The sequence below is a fragment of the Vigna unguiculata genome, chromosome 7, assembly GCF_004118075.2.
Source record: "Vigna unguiculata cultivar IT97K-499-35 chromosome 7, ASM411807v1, whole genome shotgun sequence".
Classification (NCBI taxonomy): Eukaryota; Viridiplantae; Streptophyta; class Magnoliopsida; order Fabales; family Fabaceae; genus Vigna; species Vigna unguiculata.
The window spans coordinates 34,701,069-34,707,311 of record NC_040285.1 but is presented as its reverse complement, the minus strand read 5'-3'; positions in this window follow the sequence as shown (position 1 = coordinate 34,707,311).

Sequence of the window (6,243 nt, the reverse complement as noted above, 5' to 3'; positions counted from 1 at the left end):
AATAATATAATATAATATATATAATATATACGTATAAAACAAATTAATCATTTAACTAGTGAGATCTTTTATAAACAAATTTATAACATTACAAATTTATAAAAATTTAAAAGAAATATATATATATATATATATATATATATATATATATATATAAAAGCATAAAATATCTACGCATATACATATAATATATATACATAATAATATAATATATTATTATATTTATATTATTATATAATATAATATAATATATACTTAAAATAAATATATATCTATAAATATATATATATATATATATATATATATATATATAAACATAAGATATCCACACATATAATATATATACATAGTAATAATAATATAATATATAATATAATATAATATATATAAATAATTATATATATATATATATATATATATATATATATATATAAACATAAGATATCCACACATATAATATATATATACATAATAATATTATATAATATAATATAATATAATATAATATAATATAATATAATATATATATATATATATAACATATTTTTCATTCTCTTTGTTTTTTGTTATACACTTTGTTTACTCTCTCAATTGTCTGGTTTGTTTTTCAAGATTTAATTTTGAAGGTAATTTTTCTTATTCTTATTACATAATTTTTACTCTCTGTACATGGTTATGTTCAAATAGGTGTTCCTCAATTTCATTCTATGAAATAATTTTTAGGTTACACATTTGATTATCTTTATTTATTTATTTATTTTCATGAAAATGTTTGACTCTTATTTTGTAGCTCTTCTTTTTGTTACTTTGGTTATACACTTTTTTACTCTCTTTTAATTGTTTGGCTTGTTCTTTAAGGTTTAAGCAGATCTTCAAGGTACTTTTCCTTTTATCATAATCTTAATTATACATTTTTTTTTCCGTTATGTTATGTTCAAATGGATATTCTCAAATTTGGGTCACACATTTAATTATCTTTACTCCTTTATGATAATGAATATGATGAAGAAGGTACATTATATTCTAGTAATTAAAATTTTCAATTTCAATTATTATATCATATCTAATTTTTCATTTTTTTTCTATGTGTAGGTGGATCGAATGCAAATGAAACCACTTATCATTTGTAAAATTAATAAATATTTTGGTTATTATAAAATTTTAGTAATGTGTAATTTTTTAGCTTTTATATAATTATTTGAATTTTATTTAGTTGTTATTTGATACTTTAATTTGAGATTTATACTATTATAATATTTTTCTTAATATTCTACATCATGAAAATCAAAAAGAGTATGTTATTTTAATATTGAATATTTTGATAGTATCATGATTCCGTTGGTGTGATTTTTAAATTTTTTTATAAAAAATATTTAATTGATATATGGAACAATAAAAATGGGTATGGGTATGGGTATAAGAAAATACCCGTTACCCGGTGGAGATGGGGATGGGTCAAAAGTTGTATACCCGTTGGGTTTGAGGATGGGGATGGGGATGAATTTTTATTATGGGGATGGGGATGGGATCATGATACCCGTACCCGCCCCGTTACCATCCCTAGTTCCAACAAAAGTAAGATTGGTTGAATCAAATGGATCATGAATGTTTTCACCACATTTTTCAAGGAGACTAATTTAGAGTTAGAGTTTAGAAATACCTTTACGTGATATTTTTACATCCAGTTCTTGCACAGAGTTATTCCAACAACATTATTATAGTCTTCTTGTATGACAAACATGTCATTAATTTATTTATCTTTCTCCTCTGTTTCTCGCTATCTGTCTTTCTTTCTTACTGTAAAAATTTGTGTCATCTTTCTGCTGGGTTTGATAATTTTCAAGTTAAAGACAGTCCATGGGCTTGGATGACCAGGCTAAGAGAAAATATGCAAACAGAGCTCTTCTTAAAGTTCAGATTGTAATCTATACCAGAAAAGTCTTATAAAGAATGCAAGAAAGTGCAAATACAAAAACATAACTCTCAATCACCATCAATATCTGTAATTCAGTAACTTTCTGACAGGATCAACAACAGAGCGCACAAGCACTGTGTAGAGGTCAAAGCTTTCACATTCCCAGAACTGTCAAAAACACACCCAAAACAAAATAGAATCAACCTGAAACACTCTATCTCAATCAAGAACGCGCAGTGCATTAACCACTTTAACAAACCCTGGCTGCTTCTTGATTTTCTTTCTTCACTCCCCTGCTCCTTCTTCGATCTTTCTACAATCTTTCTTGTCTTTAGAACTTATAAGGTGCCAGAAAGAATAAAAATTTAACTTGTACATTGAGACAAGCATGATCAAAGAAGCCTACACCCAATCAAAGAATGAATGTGTCTTTGAAAACATCCGCAAAAGACTAAAACTTTCTAAAATTCAAATATCAAGAAATGCTGTAATTACAGAGTTAACTAAATCTGTGCTTCTACAAAGTTAACTGAATCTGTGCTTTGCAGAAGAATCAGATGAGCGAGATAATCACTTGTGAGAATGGAGTAAATTTTGTGCGGAGAGTTATATTTATATCCATTCCTAGGAAGGTTAGAGCTCCTTTTAGCATTACTTTTACACAGTCACTTACCTCATTTAAGGGTTAAGAGTATATTTTTACAATTTTATTTGTATAGTAACTAAATAATTTAAAGTATTTCAATTATAGTAACTAAATAATATAAACTATAAAGGCTATTTATTAATAAACTTTAAATTAAACAAATTGTGAACCATATAATTGAATTTTCTAATTTTTTTTATTTTTATGATTCATTTTGCTTGTTATTATTTTATTCAAAAAATAATTAACATATATTTTGAAAATTACACAAAAAGAAATTGGTTTTAAATAAAAATATTTTATTTAAAATATAATTAATATATTTTTTAAATCTATACAGAATAATCTGGTTTTAAAAAAGGGGATATGAGATTACCAAAATTGTATTTTAAGTGTCTTTCACGTCTGGTTTTAGGTGAACGATGCCTTGTTACTTACCTTGTTAATTTAAGCTGGAATGTCATGGCAGTTCTTTGGTGTATTTGCTCCAGATGTGATGGTAGTTCCTTGGTGTATTAAACTGAATCACCTACTTGCCTTACATCAGTATCTTATCTGCGTGAACAATATAACGTCCGTTTTAATAATTTTTATGCTATCAAATAAAACATTATATTATGATAATTCAAGCAAATGATAGGAATAGGCCGGTATAAAGTATCAATACAGTCATCCTTAGTTAACCATACATGTACTGTCTATACATACAGCCTTAACTAAGAAAGGGGTTACAAAACACCTAACCATCTAAGCAAAATAAAGGGTGAAAGCTACTGCTGAAAGCGCTCAATCACTACTCAATTCATATCCAAGAGGAGTGTATCCTCACCTGCACTTTTAGTTGCTCACGCCAATCATTAATGGCGATCATTGCAAAAGAGAAAGACACATAGAACAAACATATGCAAGAAGGGTAAGCTAATTTAAATAAAGAGAAATCATGCAATTTAATAATTAAGCACCAATCAAGGTTTATCACATTTATCAGAATTGTTCAAATCGTTACAATCATAACACGCATTCACAATTCTAGACTCGATATCCGTCTAGATTATGTAAGTCATATTGGAGCTCTTGGTGGCTTGCACCTATGACGGTTCCTAAACTCTGTAGAGTTTTGGGCACAAGGGATATTCACCAAACCACTCCCAGGGTAAGTCTCCTTCACGTCTATGACGGATCGGGTCCATAGACTAGGACCTCCTGCTACTCATCCCGACATAATCCATTATACTCTATATGAGTCTTAATGGTTATAGGAGCGTCATGATACCACCAAATTGAGTCCTCATGTCCTTACATTCACTATAACCATCATCTTTAGAATTTCTCCTGAAATCCTAATTCCATCACATTCTCATACAGACCAAATTCACACAATTCCATCACATTGACTATTATTCATATAACTCACGTACAGGATAGACAATTATCACATCAATCCACTTAGCACAACTTCATTTAATCTAACACAGAGAAGGAAATCAAATTCTGCAATGAATCTCGCTTAAGCTAGAGGATCTCACCTAAGCTAGAGAGTTGTCTCGCTTAGGCGAGCTGCTCTTGCCTGGGCGAGACCTCTTACAATGGCAACTCAACAATTCTGAGCAAATTCTCACTCAGGCTAAGCTGGTTCGCTTAGACGAGAGGATCTCTCACTTAAGCGACCCCAACTCGCCTAGGCGAGACCTCGCGCAGTGACAGATGCAACCCTCTGAGTATTTTCGCTTAGGCGAGAGCTGCTCGCCTCGGCAAAATTACCAGGATTCCCATCTGTTCTTCACATGCAGAGCTACACAAATTCACACAAAACTCAATCTCACACAACAAGCAGTTCCAAACATTAATTAAACACATGATCATGCAATCCAATCACTCAGAGACACATTTTACACGAAAATTGAGTGAAGAGTTAGCTTCCCTTACCTTAACTGGTCACCAACTAGCAAGTATGGCTTCTCATAGTGAAGTGTTAGGAATCCAAGTGTGAGTCTAAGTCTCACATTGACCAGAATTGAGAAAGTAGAGCACCATATAAGGATCAAGGCCCATAAACCCATTGCCTTAAGGTTTTTGGTTGAGAGTGGTGTCAGTGTCTTATGTGGTTAGACTCAGATCTCATTGGTGTTGTTCTCCCCAGTGAAACCCCCTCTGTAAAACCTGACATGAAGCACCCCAATTTACAACCTAAGGGACTGAAATGGAGGTTCACACAATAAGGATAGGGCCCTAATTTCGGTCTAGCCAAAGAAGAACTTCCAGAATTCGAAAATGATTAGAAATGAGAAGCAAATTCTACTTACGCTGAGGGGATGGAGGTTTAACTAGGAAGGAAAGTCTTGGACTGGTCCTTCTGACTTGTTTGCTGCAATCAGGAACAAGGATGGGTCAGAAGGGGCTGTAGTCCTCTGGTTTGAGGGAGTGAAGGAGACCAGTGCAGAGAAGATGAGAAGGAACGTTGAGCTGGTGTGTGTTTTTGGTGAATAGGGAGTGAAAAGAGAAAGGAAATAATAAAAGGGGTTTCACAAACAATAATGAACAAATCCTAAAATTTGATTTCTCATATCCACAAAATACTAATTATAGCTTTCACTCTTTTTTCTTTTTCAATAGATTGATATTTTTCAAACATGTGTATTAATAAGTAATAAAGCATTCATGTTCATAAAGAATTGTTCAACTCATTATGAAAATTCATGAAATAAAACTTGATCACAAGTATGGAGTATTTGCGCTTCAGGTATATGTTTAGGATTTGAGTTTTTGAGTAAAGGATAACAGATGATAAACTTTTTATTTTCAATAAATACCTTTTAATTTTTTTTAAATAATAAATTCATATAGTCTTTCTTTTTTACTTTCTACAAACATTATATTACTTTTTTAGCTTACAAGTAAAAATTGTACCCTCCTTTCCTTTTTACTAATATTTTAATTAGTCATTTATTAACCTAGAGTGAGTATAATTTATCGTCAAGATACCCATGAACAATAAATTTTTTTATATCTAATTATAATTTTAAATATAATATCTTTTTATTGAATTTATTTGTATTTTTTTAATAAGTGAATAAAGCAAAAATATTAATTGAAAAAACGTTAACATTTATAAATTTATAATTTTATTCAGAATTATAAAAAATACAATTATTTTAAAGAGAATTATTTTATGTAAATTTATATTCCATGGTTATTATCATATAATTGATGTATACATATTTCTTTTCTAAATTGAATTTATCATTAGATATCTTTCTATAGTTATTTCTTGGTTGATATATTTTTTTTTAGGATGTCACTCTATTGTCAATAATTTATAAGATTTACTATAATTAAATTCACCTCATAATAGTTCTAAGATAAATCTTAATTTTTTGACAACTCTAAAGAAACTTGTTTTGTGAAAAGAAAATTATCTTTTGACAAATTCTTTTAACAAACTTTTGACAAAGTTTCTATAAATAGAATTAAATAGATTAATTTTTTATTTTTTAATCAAAATAAAGTAATAATTGTAATACTTTTTTACTTAAAAAGATAATTTGTCAAAAGTTTGTCAAATTTTTTTGTTAAACTATCATCTTTCTTTGTGAAATAATTAAAATTAACTTTTAAATGAACTTATGCTTAATGAGAAGAAAGATTTTAATAAGAATCAACTCAAGTTACAAAGAGACCTAAT